Below are 26,488 nucleotides of genomic sequence, written 5' to 3'. Positions count from 1 at the left end.
CTCACCATTTTCATTAGTCTTATTCCCGAGGTCTGGCTTAATGGACTTAAGTGGACACCATTTAATTCTGCCATCTTTTTTAACAGCAGCATTTAACAGATGCCGCTCACCACTGGTACTCGCTGGGAGCTCGGCTGGGCAGCGCTGCCTTCTGCAGTCACCCCCACGAAAGGGGAATGCTCAAGGGAAGATTTGCTGCATCACTAAAAGACTTTCCAGTAGCACCCACCCAGGACTGGGTTTGAGTCTTTCCCTGTGGTTCAAGGCTGATGTAGCAGGTGCTTCAAAGCCTGTTTTACAGATGGAGGGAGCAGGGGAGGATTTTTCCCAGTTTGTTTTAGCCATAAAGCTACCCATGTGGGAAAAAAAAAATAGTGTATTGGATAAATACAAGCCCTGTGCATGGCCCTGGGCTTAAAGCAGCACGGGCAGCCTCACACAGCTGCCTTCCTCCTCTCTCTGGCTCCATCCTCCTCTCTCTGGCTTCGTAATACACAAACCTTGACTTTGGGAACAGCCAGGACCACAGTGGCAAAAGCAACGTAACTTAAAAGCTTTAGCTGTCTGATACTAACTAAGGATGGCAAAAATATATAATAATCTGGTGTGTCATTTTAAAGAAAATTGGTTTTTTGAAGCCAAACGTAGGGGCATCCTATAGGCATCAACTGGGGAAGCTGCAGTACAGTGCTCCATTGACGCTGCAGGACAACACTCCATGGAAGAGCATGGCCCCTTCCAATAACCAGCTGAAATTAGGTGAGGGGGGTAGCCTGGGCATGCAATGCAGGTGGCTGCTGGTGCAGGAGGTGCCTGGCAGGCACCCACCCACCCGTGTGCTGTGCTGAGCATGTCGAGCAGCCCAGCACCACATGCTGCTCAGCGCCTGGTACCCAGGTTTGCCTGGGCAGCCAGTGGTAACTGGTGAGAGGGGATACCTGGGAGATGGGGCAGACAAACCACGTTATTGTTGTGTGACACTTCTCAGAGTGTCCTTTTCCTGGCTACTGAAACTCTAGTCCTGGAAAAAACCCCAAAGCTGTTCCCTGCCAGCAAACTGCTTCAGTTATCTACACGTTTCAGGTGAGATGGGAACCCAAGCGACTGCTGCGTTCCCCGTGCCTGTCCCTTCTGCTGCCTAGCACCTCTCTCTGCTCTCCTTGGGTAAGGGTCTTCCTGCAGTTACAGACCAAAAGAAACCAACAAACCAAAACATCCCCATGCTCCCAACCTGCTCCTCCTCCTTGCTCCTGCAAAGAGTGGGTGCTGGACATCTGCCCCGCCCCACCTCCCACCCCGCCTCCCGCCAGAGGGAAGAGCTTCTTCCTCAGGTCTCTATCTAACCTTGCCCTGCTCTAGTTTAAACCAGCACCCTTTGTCCCATTACTCCCTGCCCTTGCAAACAGTCCTGCTCAGCTTTGTTGTGGGTCTTTCAGGGACTGGAAAAGGCTTGGAGCTCTCCCCAGAAGCAGCCTTCTTTTCTCCAGGCTGAACCAGCCCAGCTCTCCCAGCCTGGCTTCACAGCAGAGCTGCTCCATCCCTCAGATCATCCTCGTGGCCTCCTCTGGACCCGCTCCAACAGGTCCATGTCTTTGTGCTGAGGGCTCCAGAGCTGGAGGCAGCACTGCAGGGGGGGTCTCTGTCCCAGAGCAGAGCAGAGGGGACAATCCCCTCTCTTCATCTGCTGGCCACACTGCTGGGGATGCAGCCCAGGTGCCGTTGCCCTTCTGGGCTGCCAGTGCCCGTTGTTGTCTCCTGCTCAGCTTTGTGTCCATCAGCACCCCGAGTCCCTTTCCACAGGGCTGCTCTGCATCACATCACCCCTGGCCTGTGCTGGTAGTGAGGATTGTCCTGACCCAAGTGCAGGACCTTGTGCCTGTCCTGTTGCACTTCATGCGGTTCACATGGTCCCACCTCTCCCAGGTGCCAGGAGCAACACCAGGAGCAGCCAGAGAGATCAGATCTGTGCCAGCGGTTCCCCCACCAGCGCCTGCTGCTCGCTCAGTGGTCACATCTGCTGTCCCCTCCATCCCTCCTCCCTGTTTAACCAGCTGCCTCCTCTGCCTCCGCTGACAAACCGCCGTGCCATTTCCTCCTTGAAGTGATTGAAATGATTGGAATGACTCTTGAACGACTGAAATGAAACCTTGAAATGATTCCAGCACAACAGAAACACTGCGTGGCTGTCAAGAACCCACACAGCCTGGTGTCTGGGGAGCTTTCTGACTTCAAAAGGGGTAAACTTGAAAATGCCAAGAGCAAGAAGTACAGGCTCAAAGTCTGGGCATCCCTCCCTGGACAATTTGGATCCAGGGCAGTAGCAGTTCCCCACTGCACCTCACTGTGAGGCTGGTTCACTGAATTACGTTTGCGGTCAGGGGTTACCAGCACTGGGAGTGCTCCTTCCTCCGAGGCCAGGCATCTGCTCTGCACTGGTCAGGCCCCACCTGGAGTGTTGTGTCCAGTTCTGGGCTCCCTGGGATCAAACAGACAGGGATCTCCTGGAGAGAGTCCAGAGGAGGCTACGGAGATGATGAAGGGCCTGGAGCATCTCCCCTGTGAGGAAAGGCTGAGTGAGCTGGGGCTGTTCAGCCTGGAGAGAAGAAGCCTGAGAGGGGATCTGATCAATGGGGATCAATAGCTGAAGGGTGGGACACAGGGGGACATGGGCAGCCTCTGCTCAGTGTCTGTGGGGACAGGACAAGGGGCGATGGGCTCAAGTTGGAGCACAGGGAGTTCCCCCCAATCTGGGGAAGAACTTCCCAGTGAGGGTGAGGGAGCCCTGGGACAGGCTGCCCAGGGGGTGTGGAGTCTCCTTCTCTGGAGACGATCAAACCCTGTGATCCTGGATGTGTTCCTGTGGGATTCAGTCTGGGTGACCCTGCTCCGGCAGGGGGTGGGACTGGATGAGCTTTTGAGGTCCCTTCCAACCCCTGATGCTCCATTACTCTGCGAGGAGCAGCTTGTGCTGCTCGGCGATGCCTCTCCTGGGCTGCAGGGCCCGGGGGCTGCCTGGCCCCTGTCCAGAGCCGGTGCCTGACCCCACGAGTGGGACCCATGTCGAGGGGGGTCCGGGCGGTGCCGGGGGCACCGCGATGCGCACCCCGCTCGCCGGCTGTCACCGGCCGCTCAGGGGGGCGGGCAGAGCGCCCGGCCTGGCTGTCCCTCCCCTTCCCCGTTCCAGCCGCGGGCTGTGCGGGGCCGGGCGGCAGCGGGGCGGCCGCTCGCTGGGTGTCAGTGTTGGCTCAGGGTGCTGCCGCTGCTCCCCGGGCCGGGGGGGCCGCACCGCCGCCACGCTGCGGGGCTGCTGGGACACACACACACACACACGGGATGCGGGGGCTTCTCCCGGGCCCCAGCGCTGAGCCCTGAGCGCCCCCGGCAGCTCCAGCCAGCACACGGGACACCCCGGAACCCCCGGCCCCCATCGAGCGCACCCCTCCGGTGCTGCGTTCAGCTTGGGCCCTGCGCTGCTGAGTCCCTCAGCCCAGTGCTGCTCAGAAAGGAACCCTGTTCCCAATGGCAGTGCCTGCGGGGGGAGTAATCCCTGTCCTTGTCTTTGTCCCCCCCCCTCCCCTCTGCTGGGGCTGGGGCTGCGGGGGCCAGGGAGCCCCGGCACGGTGCAGGCAGTGCTCACCCTCCTCCCTTGGCCATCCCATCTCTGTGTGAGGTCAGTGTCCCCATCAGCAAATCACGCTGATGCTGATGGAGAAGTGTTTTGCCACCCACCCCCAGCCCTTCCTGTGTCTCCTTTGCATGGAGACCCCCAGATTCTGACCCCGCGGGGCTGTTCTGTATGCATGTGAAGCCAGTGATGTCTGATTAGTGTTGTGCTAATAAAAAGCTGTCGGGATGCTGTAGAGCCAAAACCCCCACGGTTAATCCCAGGAGGTATCCAGGTATCTGGTCTTTCATCCCTTTCTTCCTCCTGATGGCTTCTTCCTTCCCAGGGATATCGCCTTTCATCTGCACTCAGATTATTGCAGGATAAAGAGCAGCCTGAGAGGGTTTAATTTGAAGTGACAGACCTTATCACACAGTGTCATCCTGTATTTCCAGGAGAAAAAAGGAGAAATAGAGGGAGAAAATGGAAAAATAAAAATTTAATTTTAATACTCCCTGGAGATGGTGTAAGATGAGCTGTGACATTGGGGTAATTTGGGAGACGCGGGGAGCCGGCGCTGGGCTCAGCTCAATTCTGAGGGGAGCATGTTTGGGCTGGGCTGGCACCACTTCATCTTCACAGGGGCTCAGGGAATCACAGCACCATTCCTGTTGGAAAAGCCCTTTAAGACACCGAGCCCGAGCACCACCCCAGTACTACCCAGCCCACCCTGACCCACATCCCAGTGGTGACCCCCCTGCCCCAGGCAGCCTGTCCCAGGGCTCCACAGCACTTTGGGGGAAGACATTTTCTTGATATCCAACCTAAACATGCCCTTTCTAACTGGGAAAGGCCAGGAGGGATCTGGTCAGACTCGGGTAGGGCTGAGCACAGCTTCCCATGGCTGTGCTGGTCCCAGGGCAGTGCCAGGAGTGATGGGGTGCGTGGGGTCACTGGTCAGGGCTGGTGTCCCCTGAGCTTCAGGCAGCATCCTGCCCATGTGGGAGCGAGAAGTCAGTGGCTCTGCATGATGCCAGAGCAGCTTTGGGACTGGGCTCGCTGTCCCAGGGCATGTGGTGGGGTGTGGGGACAGTATTTTGGGACTGCACGGGATTTATTCAGGGATGCTCAAGAGAGGAAGCAAAGGTGGGGCAAGGGATGGATGCAGGAGATGTGGGGAGGAATGAATGGGGAACAGAGGGGTAGGGAGGCAAAGGGTGGGTGGTGGGTGCGCTTGTCTGGCTGTGCCTGTCCTGGGGGCTTATGGTGTGTGCCCTGGGTGCTGCAGGTCCCTGGGGCAGCACCCCGAGCAGGGCTGCAGGCCAGCATGGGCACAGGCACGAGCAACACTCCAGCTGAAGCAGCTGGAGAGGTGCAGAGACCTGGGACGGGTGTCTGTGTGGGTCTCTGTCTGTCTGTCCACCTGTGCGTGCTTCGCAGAGGGCAGAGTGCTGGGTGAGCTCCCCAGAGCTGCCTTGGTGGGAGAGTTTGGGCTCTGAGGGCTGTGCTGAGCCCAGAGGATGCACAGGCCACGTTGCAGAGTCCTTCAGCAGCCCTGCCTGCTGCTGGTGGGTGCCAGGGAGCTCAGCTCCAGGGTGCTGGGGGGTGAGAAGGCAGCCTCAGGGACAACCCCCGGGCTGGGGATAACCCCGGGGCTGGGGATAATGCATCCCCATGGCAGGGTGCTGGGTACACCAAGGGTCCCAAACCCCCATGGCAGGGTGCTGGGTACACCAAGGGGTCCAAACCCTCATGGCAGGGTGCTGTGTACACCAAGGGGTGCCAACCCCCATGGCAGGGTGCTGGGTACACCAAGGGTCCCAAACCCCCATGGCAGGGTGCTGGGCACACCAAGGGGTGCCAACCCCCATGGCAGGGTGCTGGGTACACCAAGGGGTCCAAACCCTCATGGCAGGGTGCTGGGTACACCAAGGGGTGCCAACCCCCATGGCAGGGTGCTGGGTACACCAAGGGTCCCAAACCCCCATGGCAGGGTGCTGGGCACACCAAGGGGTGCAAATACCTGCAGCAGGGTGCTGGGCACACCAGGGGGTGCAAACCCTCATAGTATGGTGCTGGGCACACTGAGGGGTGCACAACCCCCCGTTGTCAGTGTGCTGGGCACTCCGTGGGTGCCAGCCTGCTGAGATAGTGTGGGGCTCCCCCTCCCCTGCACGCTGCTGATGCCCCCAAAGCTGGGTCAGCCGGGCTGTGAGCCCACAGCCTGTGTAAGCTGCAGTGTACATGCTGGTGTGACAGAGGGTACCGGGCTGGGTGAGGAGCAGCAGCAGGGATCCGAAGGGATTTGGGGTGTTTTCTAACCACCCCTGGGAGAATACACAGCATTAAACTGGAAAAAATGCCTTGTGCTGGAATCAAGCAAGGATTTTCCTTACAGGTAAGGAGGACTTTGCACACAATGTTTTCATGTGAGGGGAAGATAAAATAAATCCCCCGGTATCTCCTGGCATTATTTTCCTGCTGCTTTTTAAACGATGCATTAGTGCTGAAGTGGAAGGGGATGGGGACAGCACCGGCTCTTCCCACAGCAGGGATGCTGGAGCTGGGCCTGGAGTGATGGGAGAAGAGGAGGGGGTGTGGGTGACAGACCCCCCAGCCTCACCCAGGCGATGGAGGCAGCACGAGGGGCTGTCCCCTGGCTCGGGGTGAGCTCAGCAGCTGGTTCTCACCAGCCCCCTGGGGTGGATGGGGCAGGAAGCAGGTTGGGCACTGCAAACCAGAGCTGGTGAGGTTTTTTTGGTAGTGGGCTGGGGGCCAGCCAGAGGGTCCCTAAAGAGCCCTCCCTGCCCCCCCCAGCCGGGCTGTTTGCTTACTGAGAGACTGTCACAATTTTAAGGCAATTCAGACAAAAGGATTTGGAGCTCCGAAGGGATCTTACATGTATCCCTGTGACATTTGACATGCTAATCTTATGGAAATAGATTAATTACAAATGCTATTTCTGTCGGCTTAACTTCCCATCGTAAGGTCACTGCTGAGGGATAAAAGCTGATGAGATTGTTCTGAATAATAATGCCAGGCACAGGGCTCCTCTCAGTGATCCAGCAGCGAGTTACATGTTTCACAAGAGGAGGACAGGGCAGGAATTAGCAGGGAGCTGCTGCTCCTCCTGCCTCTGGCCCTGCAGACGTTTTGGAGCATCTCCGGGAAGCTGGTGAGTGGGATCAGCCCCCCACCACCACACTGGAGGGACAGGTACCCAAACCTCCTGGGGATGGAACCTCCTGGGGATGGAGGGTCCTGGGGATGGAGAGTCCTGGGACTGGAAGGTTCTGGGAATGGAGGGTCCTGGGGATGGAGGCTCCTGGGGATGGAGGGAAGGGGAGCAGGGAGGATGTCAGGGTTGGGATGCTCATCCCAGCACTGGCACACCTGCAGCAGGTGATGGGGACGCAGAGGGTGTGGGATGCAGGCGAGGGTCCAGGGGTGGGTGTGAGGGAGGGGTGCTGTGCACTCGAGGCCCAGCACAGTCACCCTCTATAAACATGAGCTGGTTTTGTGGCTCTCCCACTCCCTCCCTGCTCCTCTCTCCAATTCCCAGGGGGTACAGAGGGCAGATGGGTGCTGATACTGGCTCTGGCGCCGGAGCAGACGATGGGATTTGCTTTCAGTCATTTCCATCTCGGTCTCTCCAGTGTCTGCAGCGTGTTGCCATGGGAATCGCCATGTGCAGGCAGGCAGCGGGCACGTGAGGGATGCTGCTGCGCCGCCCCTGACCCAGGGACCCCTGGGGACCCTCCAGCAGTGCTCAGTAGGACCCAGCACCTCCAGGAGCCCACCTCCTTGCAAGCACAGGCCTGGGGTGTTTGCCTTCCGCCCTTGGCATCTCACTGTACCCCCAGTTCCCCAACTGATCTGGAGATGGGTGAGCTGTAGGGGGCTGCAGCACCCCGCTGCTGGTCTGTGGGGCTGGGTGAGTCCACATAAGCAGAAGGATGAGGTTTTCCCTTTGCCCTGGAGGAACAGTGATGGGAAGCAGCGGATCCTGGGGAAGCTCCTCACAAAGGCTGCCCCTGGCTCCCAAAAACATCCAGGCCAGGGAATGGCTGCTGCAGGGATGCTGCTCCCCTGCCCTTGCTCTGTCAGTGGCTTGGAACTATGGAGCACAACACACGTGGTGAGGACAGGCAGACTCATGGAGTGGTGTTGGTGGGGTGGTGATCATAGAATCATGGAATCCCAGACTGGGCTGGGTTGGAAGGGACCCCAAGGATCACAGAGCTCCAACCCCCTGCCACAGGCAGGGACACCAACCTCCAGGCCTGGAGCTACACAAGGTTGCCCAGGGCCCCATCCAACCTGGCCTTGAACACCCCAGGGATGGAGCACCCACCCCCTCTCTGGGCAGCCCCTTCCAGCCCCTCACCAGTCTCCCCATCAGCTATGATGGTGACATCCCAGCTGAGAAGTGCTGATGCTCTGTGGGGAAGGCACCCTGCTGCCTGCCAGAGGAGCTGGGCAGGGATGGGGGATGCATTCCCACCTCCTGCCAACAGCAGCAGGAGTGAGGAACTCGCCTGGCTCTGCTGAGCTGGGGTGTGGGGCGAGGGGGGGGGTGGTGCTGGGTGGGTCGCTGAGACCCCCAGCCTCACCCCAGCATCATCTCCCAGGCTGCACACCAGCCCAGCAGCCCCTGCCACCTCCATCCCTGTCTGTTTGTGGTGATAGCAGGAGACACAGGCACCATGTCCCCACCTCCTCACCCACCACCCCTTGCTCTGTGCCCCGGGTGGGCCACGGGGTGCAGCAGTCCTGGGGCTGGAGGGTCCTGGGGATGGAGGGTCCTGGGGTTGGAGGGTTCTGGGGTTGGAGGGTGCTGGGGATGGAGGGTGCTGGGGATGGAGGGTGCTGGGGATGGAGGGTCCTGGGGATGGAGGGTTCTGTGGATGGGGGGTGCTGGGGATGGAGGATCCTGTGCTGGAGAGTCCCTCCTGCATGGGCAGAGCCAGATACGTTCTTCCTGCAGGTCAGCATTGCTGTTTGCTTTGCGGGGCAGTGAGAAGCCTCTTCCCTCGGTCCCTGCGCCCGGGCGGTACCGAAACAGGCAGAGGGGCTGTCCGCGGGGGTGGCGGGGGGTGTGTGACCCCCGGCTGGGGCAGCCGCTCCCCCGAGGCTCAGGTCTGTCCTTTGCCAGAGGCCGGGCCAAGCTCCCCTCCGTCCTTACATCCTCCGAGCAGCCGGGGATGCCCGGCAGATGGTAGCAGAGCTCCGCGCAGCCCATCCCCGCATCCCCACGCCGGCCTGGCAGGCAGCCCCGCTCCGAGCCCCGGATTCAGCCTCCTGCACACTCCTCTGGAGAGGCAGCGGGTGCCTTTGCCCCCCTCTCCCCAGCAACGGGTTCCGGGGCCGGCGGGGTGGACCCGGGGTGATGGCAGTGACCGGCAGCCGAGATTTCCCAGGGGTAGGGGAGGTCACACAGGGGGGTCTGTGGCACCTCCTGGTCCCCCTTAAACCATCCAGAGCCGATCCGCAGCGGAGCGCTGGCCAGGGGTGTGCGCAGCGAGCGGCGCCCGGGGCTGCAGAGGCGTTCGGGGCACCAGGCGATGCCCCAAGTCTCCTTCAGACAGCCCTCGGGAAGAGGGTAGTTGTGGTTTGGTGTCAGCTGGGAGGGAAACGCTCTTCCCTGGCAGAGTTGTGGGGCTGTGGCACAGGCTGCCCAGGGAGGGGGCTGAGTCCCCAGCCCTGGGTGTGTTTAACAGAGGGGAGATGAGGTGCTCAGGGATCTGGGTCAGCACAGGACAGGGACGGTTGGACTCGATGAGCTTAAAGGGCTTTTCCAGCCCTGTGACTCTGTGATTCTTTGGCCACTGGCTGCAGCCCTGGGTGTAGCTGGGTGCTGCTTTTCCATCTGACCACAGCTCGCTGCTGCTGCCAGCTGGGTGCTGAGAATAGCCTGTTATCTGCCCCAAGGAGCTCTGGGATTATATTCAGGTGCCAATAACCCTGTGGGGCTGTGGCACTGCACCTGCCTCTCTTACTCCCCAGTGTCGTGGAATTTTCCTCCAGGTTCCACCTGTGGGACCAACCCAGGAAAAAATCCCAGGAGAGCAGAAAATGGGCATTTTCAGGGCCAGAGCAGTTGGTGGGGTGAGAGCTGGGGGTGAACCCGGGGCCACGGAGCTGGTGGAGGAGGACACGGCAGCTGGAGGTCCCAGCAGCTGACACCATGCAAGGCCACGTCGTAGAATCATGGAATCAGGGAATGTGTAAGGTCGGAAGGGACCTTCAGAGCCCATCCAGTCCCACCCTGCAGTGAGCAGGGACATCTTCACTAGAGCAGGGCGCTCAGAGCCCCATCCAGCCTGACCTTGGATGTCTCCAGGGATGGGGCCTCCACCACCTCTCTGGGCACCCTGTGCCAGTGACCCACCACCCTCAGAGGGAAGAACTTCTTCCTAATACCCACCCTAAATCTGCCCTTTTCCAGTTTAACCCATCACCCCTCATCCCATCACTCCAGGCCCTGGGAACAGTTCTTCCCAGCTTCCTACAGGCACCTCTCAGGGACTAGGAAGGAGCTATAAGGTCTCCCTGGCGCCTTCTCTTCTCCAGGCTGAACCAGCCCAGCTCTCTCAGCCTGGAGAGGTGCCCCAGGCCTTGGATCATCTTTGTGGCCTCCTCTGGATGTGCCCAACAGCTTCATGTTCACACCTTGGCTGGCACCATGTCCGCTGGCACGTTCCCAGCCATCCAGCACCACTCTGCATCCCCGTCCCTTCCCATCCTCATGTCACTCAGTGCAGGAGAAACCGCTCCCATCACTTGTTTCCTGAGCTGAGAAACCAGCCACCAGACCCAGCAGACTTCTCCTCCTTCCCTGCAGATCTCCCACAGACCAGACAGGCGCCCTGACACCGATCACTTGTTACACCATTAATATTTAACCATTCGCCACCATAAAATATTTAAACTCAAATATATTGATTTTTAGCACTTTCTAATTCAGTTGCAGCACAAACAGGATCAGCAAGGGCTTTAATTAAATCCATAAACCACGCTTTTTTAATAAACTTCCACACAAAACTTCATTTTCAATGGATGCCTTCAAGCAGGGAGGTCACTCTGGTGAGCAGGAGGCTCAGGGTCCTACCTGAGCCTGTCCTCAGCTTGCTGATGGGGATTCCTCTCCACCATGGGACCACACTTGGCGTTTTGGCCCCCTCCAAGCAGGTACCCACATCCTGCCCTTGGGGAAGAAATAATAAGAGTTTAACTAGAAATAATAAAGAGTTTGGGCTGAGGTTTTGCTGCCAAGGGGGGTAAAAAGTCCCCACTAGTCCCTGCACTGTGGGCAACCAACCCTGAGACATGAGGACAGGTATTTTTTGCCCAGGATTCTATGTTGAGCATCCCCTCCCCTATGGCCACCCCAGCCCTCCACGGACTTGCTGCCCTGCAAAGAGCTCTGGGATCTGTGCTGTCTGGGCAGGATGGAATGAAACAAAGGGCAGCAGAGTGGCAGGACATGTTTGCACCCATTTCCTCTTCTATTCCTCTTTCAGAAACACTTCTGTGGAGTTTTTGCCCAGCTCTGTCTCTCTGGATGCTCCCCAGGCAACTGGTTTGATGGGCACAAGTTCCGAAGCCGACTGGTCACAGGTCATTGAGCGGTTTTAGTCCCTTCTGGGAGATTCCTGGGATGCTGAAAACAACAAGGGCAGAGTGGGGAAACAGGGTGACACGTTGGCTATTTGCCTGCTGGAGAAAATAATTAAATACTGTTACTGGAAGAGCCTGATGAAGAGAGAGAAACTACTGAGGACTGCGACAGGAAGACTTGAACTGGGCTCTTTGGGTTCAAACTTGCTGGAAGCAGAATGAAATGGTTAAAATGAAAAGGCAGCAGCTTGTCCCTGCCCTGACCCGTGCATCCCAAGAGGTGTGTGCCAGGGAGGGGGGGGCTCTGCTCATCCAAACTCCCCCCACATCCCCAATGCTGGGGCCTGAGGGGATGCTCACCCCTGGGTGGGTCTCAGCACTCTTGGGACTGAGAGTAATCCCCAAGCAATTTGGGGATGTGTTTAGTGTATTTTAATTAGCTTTTCTTTGCAAAATATTAGTAAGAGGTGATCAAAATCTTATTTGTGATGAGAATATTGTATAAGCACTGCATACATCTCTATCTGCTCATCATATAAATGATGTCCCACCTCTCTCACGTTGAACCGTGGCCGTATGTGACCGGGTGGGGACCATCATCATCACTGTCACCATCACCATCATCACCATCATCTTCCTTTTCTACCCTATTAAACTCTCTTTATCCCAGCCAAGAATTCTGCTCTCCCCCTGCATGCTCCAGCCATCCCAGGGGCAGTGAGCTGAGGGCTCCAGGGTGTTCAGCTGCTGAGCCCACACTGCCTTGTTACAGGCAGCAGGGTGAGAGCAGCCAGAGGCAGCCTGGGAGCGGCGTGAGGGGCTGGCCCATGGCTTGTCCCCTTTCCCTGGCCATGCTGGGGCTGCAGGGGCTGGACCGATGGCCACTGGCACCCGGGGACCCACTCTGGGGTGTGGGCGCTGAGGGAGCCCACCTGTGGGATGCTCGCAGCAAGGGATGGAGATTTGCCTGGCCAAAGGGGTTTCCCTCCTCGAGGGGAGTGACCTGAAGACTGGCTTGTGTACATGACTTGAGCTCCCCATCCCCTTCCTGGATGCTGGGATTTCTTGGAGCAGTTTCTATCCTGACTGTGGCTGGCTGGGAGGACAGTACTTTGAATCCCACTGACATCTTCACATGTCACACCTTAATAGCCTTAGGAAATGGATCTTCTGGGATAGCCACGTAGATTGGCATCTGCACAGAGGACCTGGCACAGTCCTCTGGCTGCCTGCCACAGGGGAAAAGGGTCTTCATGTAAGAAAGATGGGGAGGTTGTCCCCAGCTCTCCTAGAGCTGGGATGGGAAGGGGCTCGGAGCTCTCCCCAGAAGCAGCTTCTCTTCTCTGGGCTGAGCCAGCCCAGTTCCCCCAGACTGGCTCCAGAGCAGAGGGGCTCCAGCCCTCCCATCATCTCCTGGGGACTGGCTCCCACAGCTCCATGTCCTCCTTGTCCTGGGGACCCCGGAGCTGGAGTCAGCTCTGCAGGGGAGGATGTGTCCAGCTAGAAATATGTAGTTATACAGATGTGTGAATGGCTCAATGTGGGAATAAACAAAATTGCCTGTTCACAAAAGGAAAAATAAAAATAAACAGAAAAATAAAAATAAACAGAAAAATAAAGAGAAAAGGAAAAAGAAAAGGAAAAAAGGAAAAGAAAAAGAGAAAGAGAAAAGGAGAAGGAAAAGGAAAAAGGAGGAAAAGGAAAAGGAAAAGGAAAAGGAAAAGGAAAAGGAAAAGGAAAAGGAAAAGGAAAAGGAAAAGGAAAAGGAAAAGGAAAAGGAAAGAGGAAAAGGAAAAACAAATGGAAAAGGAAAAGAACAGCCACTGTACAAAATCCCATTTTTAGCCTGACTGTGGCCAAGAGCATCTCCTGGTTTAATGTGATCATTTATAATCCGAAGGCAGGAGTCTCAGGCAATTTGATTTACATGGAACCAGTCAGAAATAAATTTTATGAAGCTGAAGAACTCTGAAATGTCAAACACAAATGAATTGCCTGGAAGAAAAGGTGGCCTGGGACTTGGGGCTGGTACCTGCGCGTCCCCGTGGCCGGTCCAGAAGGCTGTTGGAGGCAGAATTAATTAGAGGTGCTGAGCACTCTGAGCACACAGATGGTGCTATAGGCATATAATATTTCCTTTATTATTATTATCTGCTAAATTCAGGCAAGGGAAGCTGAGATAGATGGACCCAGAGGCAGTTTCAAATCTGATATTGTGGAATTTAGGGATCTCCTGGAGAGAGTCCAGCGGAGGCTACGAAGGTGATGAAGGGCCTGGAGCATCTCCCCTGTGAGGAAAGGCTGAGTGAGCTGGGGCTGTTCAGCCTGGAGAGAAGAAGCCTGAGAGGGGATCTGATCAATGGGTATCAATAGCTGAAGGGTGGGACACAGGGGGACATAGGCAGCCTCTGCTCAGTGTCTGTGGAGACAGGACAAGGGGTGACGGGCTCAAGTTGGAGCACAGGGAGTTCCCCCCCAATGTGGGGAAAAACTTCTTCCCAGTGAGGGTGAGGGAGCCCTGGGACAGGCTGCCCAGGGGGTGTGGAGTCTCCTTCTCTGGAGAGATTCCAGCCCCATCTGGACACTGCCCTGTGTGCCCTGTCCTAGGGACCCTGCTTTGGCAGGGGGTTGGACCCCATGGGCTCTGGGGGTCCCTTCCAACCCTTATGGTTCTGTGACTGTGAATTAAAGAGGAGTGTTTCACGTGAAGCACAGGGTTTTGAGACCCACTTACATGTCCCCTCTGCAGCCAGGAAAAGCAGGCTCTGACCTATTTACCACAAGCAACCTTCACATTAAGTGCAGGGCAGAGAATGGTGAATTCCTTTTCCTTTTCCTATTTATTTTGTTTTTCTTTTTTCTTTTCCTTTTCCTTCCATATTCTCAGCTTTTATTTCCACTGGTCTTCTCACCATTGAGCACTGATGAAGTGCCTGACTCCCTTCTGCATGTGGCTTCAGGCAAGTTCCGTGTGAGGGGCCGTGCTCTACTGAGGGATGGTGGGAGGATGCAGCAGGATGCAAAATCCATGCCATGAAAGCCACATGATTAAACCTTCTGAGAGCAGCTGCTGTGATGTTCAGAAAGGCACGAAACGAATGCGGATCGCTCAGTGCTTTGTTATCTGTGCCGGGCTGCTGGGAGGGGAGGGGAGGGGAGTGCAGGGGGGGAAATAAATTCCTGAAAATTAAAATAGTTTTTCAATATGTTAGATAAATATCAGCACTGCTGAAGGAGGGCTGGGGAAGGCATGAGAAATATTTCAATTAAAAAAAAAGGTGGGAAGTTTAATCAAATGGGCTGCCCAGGGGGATGGGTGCTGGAGGGTGCCCTCTGCTGCGACGATGCCCGGGGTGTGGGGAGGGCATGGTGTGTCTCCCCTGTGAAGAAATTCCCCAAACTGGCCTGGATTCCCATCACATGGACATGTTAAACGTAAAAATCTGCTTGTTTGCAGCATCTCCACCTGAGAGGCGTGCTTGTCTGTATGGGGTCCTATGTAGGAAACCACTGGGGAGCAGGAGGAACCCCCAAGTGAAGCTCTTTGCCCCTCAGGCTGCTGTTTCGCAGCATAGAATGAATCCCAGACTGGTCTGGGTTGGAAGGGACCTCAAGGGTCACAGAGCTACAACCCCCTGTCACAGGCAGGGCCAGCAACCTCCAGGCTTGGAGCTACACAAGGTTGCCCAGGGCCCCAGCCAACCTGGCCTTGGACACCCCCAGTTGTGGCTTGGAAGGAGTTTGAGTCTGCTCCTGTTCTTCTCTGTGCACAGCTCCCCTCTACCAATGCAGTCAAGGATCACTTGGCCTTCCCTTCCCCTGCCCTCTGCCCCTGGGGCTGCACCCAGCCCCATGGGTTCACACCTGGTCTGGACTTGTGCAAGGCATCTGGCAAATCCCACACAACATCCTTGTCACCTGATGTGAGAGACATGGATCTGATGGCTGGACTGCTCAGTGGCTAAGGGACTGGCTGGATGGTCACACTCAGAGTGTTGTTGTGGCCAGTGGCTCAATCACAGACTGGTCTGGGCTGGGAGGGACCCCCAAGGACTACAGAGCTCCAACCCCCTGCTGCAGACGGGGCCACCAACCTCCAGGCCTGGAGCTACACAAGAGTCATAGGGTGGGGTTTTGCTTCAGCAATATTTTTATTATTATTTTCTTTTAAACAGGGTCTCCAGGTAAGGAATGACAGAGAACCTGAGCCAGGCTCTACCTTCTAGCCTCATCCTCGAGCATTTACACAAAGAGGCTCAACTCACAAAGTTACCCTGACATTGTGATTTTTGCATAGCTAATAAACCATGGCCTCTTTAGCTGAAAAGCAGGGATTTTCATGGAATGCTACCCTTTTCATTACTGCATACATCTTCCATTTAATTTGGCATGGGACACATCAACCTTGGCTTTTGGAGACAAGGTCAGAGCCTGCAGAGCATGAAAATGAGCTCATCTAAACAGGTTTTTTTTGGTCATTTGCTACTCTGCTGGGTGCAGGTTTTGAAAGAACAGGGGAAGAGGAGTTACACAGCTAGGTGTGTGGGTATCAAAGGAGATGTATCCCTGCCCTCCAATGGAAACCATCTCCATTCTTCCCCCCCAAGAAGCCAGTTTGAGCCACAGAACAAAGCTGCAGATAGTACACATACACGTTACCCACTATGGTTTGAAATATTCCCATCCTGGAGAACCTGCAGGAGCTTCCTGTTCCCCTTTGGGAAACAGCAGGGTTTGGTTATTGCCAGCTTATTGTTAAGAAGAGGTGATAAAAAAGAAGAATCAGAGAGGCTTTTGGGTTAGGATAGCTCCTTGGCCAAGTCTGTGGGGGGATCTTGCCACCTTCTCTCCTACAGGGGCTGTGGGGAGTGCAGGGTCCTCTGCCAGCACCCCCCGCCCCCCCCCCCCCATCACCTTGCAGTGATGTGGGTAAAAAAAAAGATGGTAAAAAGTATTTTAAAAATAGAAATAAAGGTGATTATGAAACAAAAAGCTTTTGTCTGCAGAGAGAAACCAAAGCAGTGCTGAGGGCATGCTGGGGCCAGGGTTGAGCTGGAGCTGGGTGATGGGTGCTGTCCCATCCCTCCTGCATCTGTGGCACTGGGGCTCTCTGCCACAGGCTCTGACCATGCTGGAGGGAGAGGTGAAGGCTGTGCTCAGCCAAGGGCCTGTTCCAGCACCAACATTTTAGCCTCCGATTCCCCAAATTTAAACCAGGCTTGTGAACAGGGAGCAGGAGGCTGAGGAGGAGCAGTTTCTCAGGGGGAGGCATGTCAGACAGCGGTGGCAAATGACTTGATGACTTGTTTTGTTGCATGTTGATTTTACTCCCATTTGCTTTTAATGAAGTGAGACTGTTCCCTGCATGTTTTGTCATTAAATTCAACATCCCTGAAAGCTCTGGCATTGCCTTCGCCCAGGACCATGCTGGAGTGAAAGCAGGGAGGGGAGAGGCTCTGCTCTGTGGACATGGTGGTGCTGTGCTCCATGGGCTGTGCTCCATGGACATGGTGGTGTGGTGCTCCATGGATGTAGTGGTGCTGTGTCCCATGGATGTGGTGCTGTTGTGCTCCATGGACATGGTGATGCTGTGTCCCATGGCCATAGTGGTGCTGTGCTCCATGGACATAGTGGTGCTGTGCTTCATAGACATAGTTGTGCTGTGTTCCATGAACATGATGGTGTGGTGCTCCATGGATGTGGTGGTGCTGTGCTCCATCCTGAGCTCCCAGCCAAGGGCCATGTGACAGTCTGGTTCCTGCACTGTGCCCCTCAAGCAGGACCCAGTCTAGTGAAATGCATCACACCACGGGTACAGAGCCAGAAGGACTTTCCTCTCTCCCTGTTCCCATGAGGCCCTGTGAGGGACATCGCCCTGCTCCCCATGGATGCTCCAGTGCCCACCACCACCAGCACTGGCTGCATTTGCATCACGCAGCAGCGATGCCACATGGACTAATGAACAGCTGGAACTGGCCCCCACCAGAGGAGATCTGTGCCTTCACCTGCGCTGTCTGAACAGGGAAACGGCTCCAGTGATTCTTTTTCTTTGGTACCTCAGGTATAAATTTTGCCATCCCAGGCGAGCGGAGGCAGCGCCTGCCTGCGGTGCGGCCGTGGGATGCCCACGGGCAGGGGGGAAACAGGGCAGCACAGGCTCAGCAATACGACACACAGCCTCTTTTCCCCCCAAAAGCCGTGTCCTAGGGGCACCCGTTGTGCTTCCAGGACGAGATCCAGAGCAGCTCCACGGGCCTGGTACCGTGGCGTGTCGCCGGGTTCAGCGTGGCTCACCGGTGATTACGGATGGCGGGCTCACACTGCTCTGCTTTACTGGGGCTAATGAACTAAAGTGTTTATTTCATGCTTCATTTCTACAACTAAATGGCTGTAATATATAAGGGGATTATTCCAGCCTTTCTCCAGCGGCGTGCCTGTGGCCGTGAGAACCCTGGAAAGGATCATTATTGGGAGGAAAGTGCTGTACATGTGTTTCTGTGAGCCGATCATTAGGTGTTAAATCAGGACATTTACGTGCCGTGGAAACAAGTAAACTGAGCAAAACAGCATGGAAGGAACGGCTCAGACTGTCATCCTGTCACCTCAGGAACTTGCAGGAACTTTCGAGCCCGTAATTACCGTGCCTTCTGCCCACTCCTGGAAGCCTTAATGCGCTTTGGTCTGACTTTGCCATGACACACTCATCAAGCCTTGCTGTTCTCCTGGATGGTTTATGGCCACCTGACTCACATTGCACACTCCAGATACTGATGGGGTACATGTGCACCTGCTGAATCACTGCTGCTCACTTCAGTAGACTTACCTCTGTGGTCGTTTAGCCCTGGCTGGAGGCCAGACACCCACTAAACTCCCCTTTGTAGTTGGTCAGGGGAGAAAATATCTATTGAGAGGCTTAGGAATCAGTGTAAGGACAGGGAGAGATCATCCTGTCACTAACGACACGGGCAAAACAGACTCAACACAAAGTGAAGGAAAGAAAACTCTCCAATTTATTACACTGCACTGAGCACACAGTGACACCAGAGTCAAAAGCATGACCAGATCTTAAAACACTTCCCCCCCCCCCCTCCCTTCTTAGCAGACACTGGTCAGGGTTTTTGCTCCCTTCTTCCACCCACTCACAGCACAGGGGGGCAGGGACTGGGGAAATGGGGTTCTCAGTCACTTCTTCATGAGCTGTTTTCCTTTTCCAGATCTTAAAACACCTCTAACCTCCCCCCCCCCACCCTGCTCCCTTCTTAGCAGACTTCACCCTAGTCATGATTTCACTCCCTTCTTTCCCCCGATCGCAGCACAGGGGGACAGGGACTGGGAGATGGGGGCTTCAGTCAGTCCCTTGCAAGTTGGTTTCCTTCTCATCCAGGGAGGGGGACGTTGATTCCACACCCTCCCCCTGCTGCACCGTGGGGTCTCACCTACAGGAGACAGTCCTCCATGAACTTCTACAGCATTGAGTCCTTTCCCACAGGGCTTTATCTGTTCATCAGCTGCCCCAGCAAGGATCACTGCTATGGGTGCAATAATAAACCACAGTGTCTCTCAGTCCCAGTCCTCTGTGGGGTCACCAGCCTCCCCCAGCAAACCTGTTCCCGTGCAAATCTCTCTCTAGCTCATCTCTGTCTCTCTCCATGGGCTGTGAGTGCTGGCAGGGGCTTGTTCCAACACGGGTCACAGCATCTCCTGTCTGTCTCCCCCTGCTGCAGTGTGGGGCCTCTCCACGGGCTGCAGGTGGGGTCTGGGCCTTTTCCATGGGCTGTGGGGGGACACTCGCTCCACCATGGGTTTCTCCAGGGGCTGCAGGGGCATCTTTCTGCTGGCACCTGGGGCGCCGCCTCCCCCCCACCCCGGCCTTGGTGCCTGCACAGCTCCTCACACCTTCTCACTCCCTTCTCCAGTGGCAAAATGCAGCTGCCAGAAGTTTTTTTTCTCCTGTATGTGATTCCCAGAGGTGCTGTGACCATCGCCCATTGGCTTGGGCCTGGTCACAAGCAAACTTTGGCTTTGAACTGGCCATTGTTTACAGTTTGAGCCTGGCAGTAAACTGCAACTGCTGCTTACAAAAACCATCTCAGCAGCACAGCTACACAAAACTGCAACACCCACCCTTCAGCTATTGATAACCATTGATCAGATCCTCTCCCAGGCTTCTTTTCCCCAGGCTGAACAGCCCCAGCTCACTCAGCCTTTCCTCGCAGGGCAGATGCTCCAGGCCTTCAATCCCCTTCTTAGCCCTTATCTTTGGAGCTCCTGAACTGCACACAGTGTCTGCAAGTGAGCAAAACTTCCATGGAAAGTGGTTTTCCACTTTCACCCGCCACTAATCACCGCACTCAGAGGAACGTGTTGTCAAATAGCAGATGGCATATTATTCTAGAAATAACTGATCAACATATGTTTACTTTATACATAAAGACTGTGCTTGAAATATTCAGGAGTTATTTCATGTATGTGGAGAGAAGCGCTGCTTTCAAAAGGCTCAGCTCCCAGAGGGCACAATTAGCAGATTCAAATATATAGGTGCAAATCAAAGTTCTGCATCTCCACCTGACTTCCACTCCTCTGAGCTGTGACTGCCTTGTCAAAGGGTTTCCGTTTGCACCCAGCAATCATTTTTGGGTTAGAAAAGTCCTCTACTTTTAATGTTCATAGAATCATAGAATCCCAGACTGGTCTGGGTTGGGAGGGACCCCAAGGATCACAGAGCTCCAACCCCCTGCCACAGGCTGGGACACCAACCTCCAGGCCTGGAGCTACACAAGGTTGCCCAGGGCCACATCCAACCTGGCCTTGAACACCCAGAGGGATGGGGCACCCACCCCCTCTCTGGGCAGCCACTTCCAGCCCCTCACCACTCTCTCTGCAAAGAACTTCCCCCTAATATCTCATCTCACCCTTCCCTCCTCCAGCTTCACTCCATCCCCCTTGTCCTGCCAGTCTCTGCCCTTTAACAAGCTGATTCCCCTCCTGTTCCTCTGCTCCCTTCAGGGACTGGGAGGCTGCAATGAGGTCCCCCCACAGCCTTCTCTTCTCCAGGCTGAACCAGCCCAGCTCCCTCAGCCTCTCTCCGTAGGGGAGCTGCTCCAGCCCTTGTGTTGTTCATGTTCCATCTGCTCCTAAAAATTCAAGGACTGTACTGGGATAGGAGGACTAAAAATCTGTTTGGGGAGGAAGGTCAGATGGAGATAGACCTGGCCTGTCTAAAGAGACATCAGTGTCTCCAGGGCTGGGCACACAAGGCTTATGTAGGTCAGCACCACAGGCAAGAGGCGAAAGCTTCTCCCTGCTCTGCCTACATTTGAATTGCAGCAGCGAATTGCTCCTGGTCCTGGCTTTCCACTTTCTGAAACAGAAAGTACTGAGTGTATTTTAAAGAAAATGCCTCAGAGGGATGTTTTCAGAGAGATAAATAAGCAAAGAGGTCTGAATACACGTCCCTCTCAGAGCACATCTGAGCCTGGAACCATTAATTGAACCTGTACTGTTTGCACGTGACATTTTTTGCCCCAAACCCTGGCAACTGCTAATGCTGGAGAGAGCAAAATTCACCAGGGACTAGAAAAGCCAAAGGATTGGATGCACCAAGTCATCAGTGAACAGGAAAATGCTTCACTGTCATGTTTGGAATGGGTCAGATGGATGTGGGAGAGAGCAGGGTGTGTCTGTATGAGCAGTGTTTTCTGTAGGAAGCACTAAGCCACCACTGTGATGTGCACAGTGACCCTGCAGCACTCAGAAGAGCCTCTCCTGATGCTGTGGGAAGTGTGGACACGTACTGGGAAGCACGGTCAGGATGATGCACACCCGGGATCACTGGAGACTGGTCGCAGGAACAGCTCTCCATCAGAAAATAGCCTCTGTGGGATGTTTCTGGCAAGTGTGTAGGACGAGCTATTGGTCAGAGAGCAGCAAATACATTTAGGAAAGACAAAAGATAAATAAATAAAGGAGCTTTTTCCTCCAGCTCCTCTTCAGAGCTGCGTGGAGCCGCGAGGCAGCCCTACCATGGCTGATCTCCATCACTGGATCTGTTTTTCCTGGGTTTGCCCAGGCCTTTTGAAACTACTTAAAATTTGGTTTCTGCAGCCATCTGTGGGGGAGTGAATTCCACAACTTAATTATGTGCTGTGTGATTAACTCCCCCTTCAGCTTTATTTTCAGCACAATACCCAATAATTTAATGAGATCACCTATAGCCTGCCTAATGAAGAAATGCCCTGGCTCTTTGTTTCTCCCAAGCCCTGGTGCTTGTCTCCTGCTCTGCCACAGCCCATCCCCGGAGTGTTTCTTCCCCAGGCTGAACCAAGCTGGTGTGTTTGAGCAGCTGGCAGCCGTGAGCATCTCTGACGTCTGTGCCCCTCTTCCTCCCCTGCCTCCTCACTGGGGCACCAGCCCCGTGCCTGCGGTCAGGGGAGCTTGTCCCACATGTGTTGCTGTGGTGGTTTGGCCCTGGCTAGAGGCCACATACCCACCAAGCTGCTCACTCACTCCCCCTTTCAGCCGAAAAGGGGAGAAAATATATATTGGGAGGCTTAGGACTTGAGACCAGGACAATTAGTGCAACGGGCAAAACAGACTCAGCACAGACTAAAGGAAAGTGATTTATTACTACTACAACAAATCCCCAGTGAGTGGCCTGGAGTCGAGATAATGAGAAGCAGACAGGTCTTAAAGCACCTTCCCCCCAGCCCTCCTCTTCTTAGCAAACTTAAACTTCATCATGATTTTACTCCCTTCTTCCCCCCCAGCACGGCACGGGCAGGGGCAGGGAATGGGCAGTGGGGTTCCAGCGGTTCCTCACAAGCTGCTTTCCTTCCCCAGATCTTAACACTTCCCCTCACCCCTCCCTTCTTCACAGGCTTGACTTCAATCATGAACTCTTCCCCGTATGGCGGCACAGGGAGGGGCAGGGACTGGGGAGTGGGGGTTTGCAGTCTGTTCAGCCCCAGTTGTCTTCCTTCTCAGCTGAGAGAAGGAGACTCCACACCCCCTGGGCAGCCTGTCCCAGGGCTCCCTCACCCTCACTGGGAAGAAGTTCTTCCCCACATTGGGGGGGAACTCCCTGTGCTCCAACCTGAGCCCATCGCCCCTTGTCCTGTCCCCACAGGCACTGAGCAGAGGCTGCCCATGGCCCCCTGTGTCCCACCCTTCAGCTATTGATCCCCATTGATCAGATCCCCTCTCAGGCTTCTTCTCTCCAGGCTGAACAGTCCCAGCTCACTCAGCCTTTCCTCACAGGGGAGATGCTCCAGGTCCTTAATCATCTTTGTAGCCTCCTCTGGAATGTCTCCAGGAGATCCCTATCTTTTTTATCCCAGGGAGGCCAGAACTGGACACAACACTCCAGGTGGGGCCTGACCAGGGCAGAGTAGAGGGTGAGGATCCCCTCCTGTGACCTTCTGGCCACACTCCTCCTGATGCACCTCAGGATCCCATGGGCTCTCTCAGCCCCCAGGGCACACTGCTGGCTCATGGCCACAGGTCTTCTGAGCACAGGGCTGGTTCCTGTACACTCAGAGATCTGCAACTGCTCCAGCGCAGAACTTGCTCTTATTTAAAGCCTAGCTGGATACATCTGGGGGAATTTCTGATTGAAGCCCCTCAGGCTTTGATTCTGTTGGCTTCAGTGAGGTGATGGTTGGGTCAGGAGGTATTTCCTGACCAGGTAAAAGCAGTTTGCTCGTTTCTGCCCACTTTTTTTTTTTCCATACACAAGTTTCAGAAGCACAATACAGAGCTTGGCTGTGCCCTTCTACACTCCAGCTGTAATTGGATTCATAAATCCAATTAGGGCAGTTTATGGGGAGCACAACCTGAGCACAGATTTCTCTTTCTCATCATTTTTCCACTTTCCATCCTCCACATCCCAGAGTCTGAGGCTGTTGGTTGAGGGACAGGAGTAGAATGAGTGGGCTGGGCACGGCCTGCTGAGATGTTAACCCTTGGAGGAATGTGGGGGTTTCTCACACAGGCTTCCTCAAGCAACCCAGACCTGAGCAAGCGCTGAGCGTGGTGCAAAGCCCTTCTCCAGCTCTTTCCTGGGAAGGTGGGTGACAGGTGGGGGCCAGGGGGAAGTTTAGGAGCATGCATCCATCCTGTTAGCCAACCTCTGAGGACTCATAGGTATCTGCAATGGGCTGGTGCCAGGGATAGCAGCAGCCAGTGCATCGCAGCATGAAGACAATGGGGATGCTGCCCATGAGTGGATTTAAACCCATCTTCGGGGGTAACTTTATTCTGGGCTGCCCACAGCAGCAGTGGCTGCAAATTCTGCTAAGTCCAAGGTGATGGTCACATCAGCTCCACTGGGAATGGGCTTTGTGGCCAAATTTCCAGAAATGTGTAGGAATTGGAAAGATGACCCTAAGATGAATGGGTGTACCCACCTTGGATATCACAGAATCACAGCATTACAAGGTTGGAAAAGACCTTTAAGATCATCAGTCATCATCAGGGTCCCTAGGACAGGGCACACAGGGTGGCGTCCAGACAAGGCTGGAATCTCTCCAGAGAAGGAGACTCCACATCCCCTGGGCAGCCTGTCCCAGGGCTCCCTCACCCTCACTGGGTAAAAGTTCTTCCCCACATTGGGGGGGAACTCCCTGTGCTCCAACTTGAGGCCATCGCCCCTTGTCCTGTCCCCACAGAGACTGAGAAGAGGCTGCCCATGTCCCCCTGTGTCCCACAGTTTGGAATTCCCCATTTGCTGGGGCTGGTGACCAGTTATCTCAGCAGCCTGGGGTGGGGTCAGGCTGGAGGTGGTTGTGTGGGTCTGGTGGGGACAGGGTGGGGGTCAGCATGGGGGGAGCAGCTGGGGCAGCCCTAGGCTTGTGGGGGTGGCAGTGTGGCTGGGCAACACAGCCAGGCAGCATTGGGGCTGGGCCCATTGGTGACCTCACAGTGGTGGGGCTTCTGGAAGGCAGGGCTGGGCAGAGGAACCCTCCTGCCCCACACCATCACCGGCCAGCCCCCCACCACCACCAGCTCCCTGGCGAGCCCCCGCCCCAGAGAGAGGCTGGCTGACATGTCCCAGACAGATCAACTGGGGGTGACCATCCATCTCTCCCTCAGCCAGACACTCTCACTCGATGAGAGGGACCCAGTCCTGGCACCAAGCGCGGGTCAGCACCCCAGCCAGCAAGGGGTGGGAGTCACTGGGGGGAGCCGCCAGCCAAGCCACAGCTGGAGCAAGACAGCTCTGAAGGAAGAATCCAAATCCCCCTCTCAGAGATCTGAAGGCAGCTCCAGTACAGAGAAGAAACGGGAAAACAGAGCAGGAGAGGAGATTTCAGCTCTGCCTCCTGACACGGCTGGAGCAGAAGGATGGGCATGGCACGACACCAGCCAGCAGCACAGCACCCAACACCCTGTGGGACCAGAAGCTGAAGGTGACTCCCGGGAACCAGAAGGGGCACAGGAGACCCAGGAGAGTGCAGGTCCCTGCGGAGAGACATCTGATGTGGCTCAGCCTCCCGGCAGTGATGTGAATGTTCCCCAAGGGCAGGAGCTCCAGGGCCAGGTTTCCGAGCTGGAGCAAACCTGTGTCCCTGCCCTGGACCAGGAGCCTCTGCGGGAAGCGTCCCTCACCCAGGACACCTGGCACAGCACCCTGCAGGTCTCGGGGGGGGACAGCTGGCAGACCCTGGGGACAGACTCCTGCCTGGGGGACGAGCCATGTCAGAGCGGCTGGCAGGGCCCGCGGCAGCCATCACCGCTCAGCGCAGACTCCAGGGAAAGAGAGGAGCAAGCACAGAGGGCGAGCTGCAGCCCCGAGGATGGGACAACCTGGATCAGCCAAAGAACAGGCAGAGAAGTCACCAGCAGGAGCCAGCAGACCAGTCAAGTGTGGAGCAAGTACGGTCCCACAGACATCCTGAGGCCCCCTGCCCAAAACTCCAAGCACAGCAGAATGGGGAATGGCTGGGGAAACGGGGAGGAAAAGGAAATGCCAGAGAAATGCCCCAAAACAAGGAGGGGTCCAACAAGGCCGGCAGCGGTTCCAGGGCAGGAGTCGCAGTGCAGCAGTCCACAGGCATCAGGGCATCAGCTCCGACACAGCACCAAGCCAGCCTCGAGGCAGGAGTCACAGCATGGGGATGAGCGGGGACCAGGGCAGCGTCCCCGTCCCCACCAGCCTGGAGAAGAGGAATCAGAGCGACCTGGCAAGCCCAGCCAGGAAGGTGCGCTGCCCTCTGACAGCAGCCTGCTGCTGGTGCTCCATCTGGGGTGCAGCCCTGGGCTCCAGGGAATCAAGCTTGTGTTGGAGGTGCAAACAGCTCAGCCTCAGAGGAAGAAAAGTCACCCCAGAGCAGAAGAACTCACCGTGCAGCGGCCCCGGGGCTCCTCAGCCAGGCCAGGGGAAGCAAAGTGCAACTGCAACCTCGTGTCTGTGCAGGGAGAGACCTGGCTCAGCAGGACAGGGACAGAACCCACTGGCTCTGAGGAAGGAACAAGTCACACTGTGCCTCCCAGAATCCATGAAGCTGCTCCCCTCCCATCCCAGCAGCAGTTCCAGGAGGAAGGGGCGACTGGTATCGCCGAGGCGTGCAGTGGAGCTGAGACAGGAGCGCTGCAAGAGGTGGGACACGAGTCCCAGAAGGGCGGTGGGGCGGGCAGGAGCAGAGGAGCTGCCTCTGTGCCCCTGGCTGCCTCCCGCAGCCCCAGAGGGTCGCTGAGCACGGCCGTGCCCGTGGACGTGGCCCACGAGGCCCAGCAGACGCAGAGCGTTATCTCCCTGCACGAAGGGCTGTGGCTCAGGAGGAGAACAGGCAAACTCCTGGAGAGCAAAAGCCAACAGACAAGTGCCACCACTCTGCAGGGGAGCTGGGGCACTGAGGAGGAGTGGAGGGAAAAGGGATGCTGTGGTGGCAGGCAGGCAGGTGGGGGCTGCACGCAGGGGCAGCAGGAGGGGGGAGAACCCCCGACTCCCTCATCAGAGCCCCAGAAGCGAATGTCCCAGCGCAGTGGCCGGCTGCCTGGCCACCACTGACACTGAAACAACCCCAGCAGAGGCCTCAGAGGTGACTCAGAGGTTTGAAGAAGAACCAGGTGGGAAAAATCTGTAGCCTGGAGAATGACACCAATAAATCTGTCTGGTGCATGGAAAGCATTTCCTCCTGTTCTGGGTGCAGGCTGGCAGGGGTCAAGGCAGGAGTGGCCTCGCCAGCCTCTGCTCCCACCCCTCACCCCAGCAGCTCTACTCCCCTTGCAGACTTGCTGGGAAACCCCCAGCACAGCCCTGCCCTG

Source organism: Gallinula chloropus, assembly GCF_964237585.1.
Source record: "Gallinula chloropus genome assembly, chromosome: 14".
NCBI classification, from domain to species: Eukaryota; Metazoa; Chordata; class Aves; order Gruiformes; family Rallidae; genus Gallinula; species Gallinula chloropus.
The sequence above is the reverse complement of the archived record's forward strand: the minus strand, read 5'-3'. Positions refer to the sequence as shown.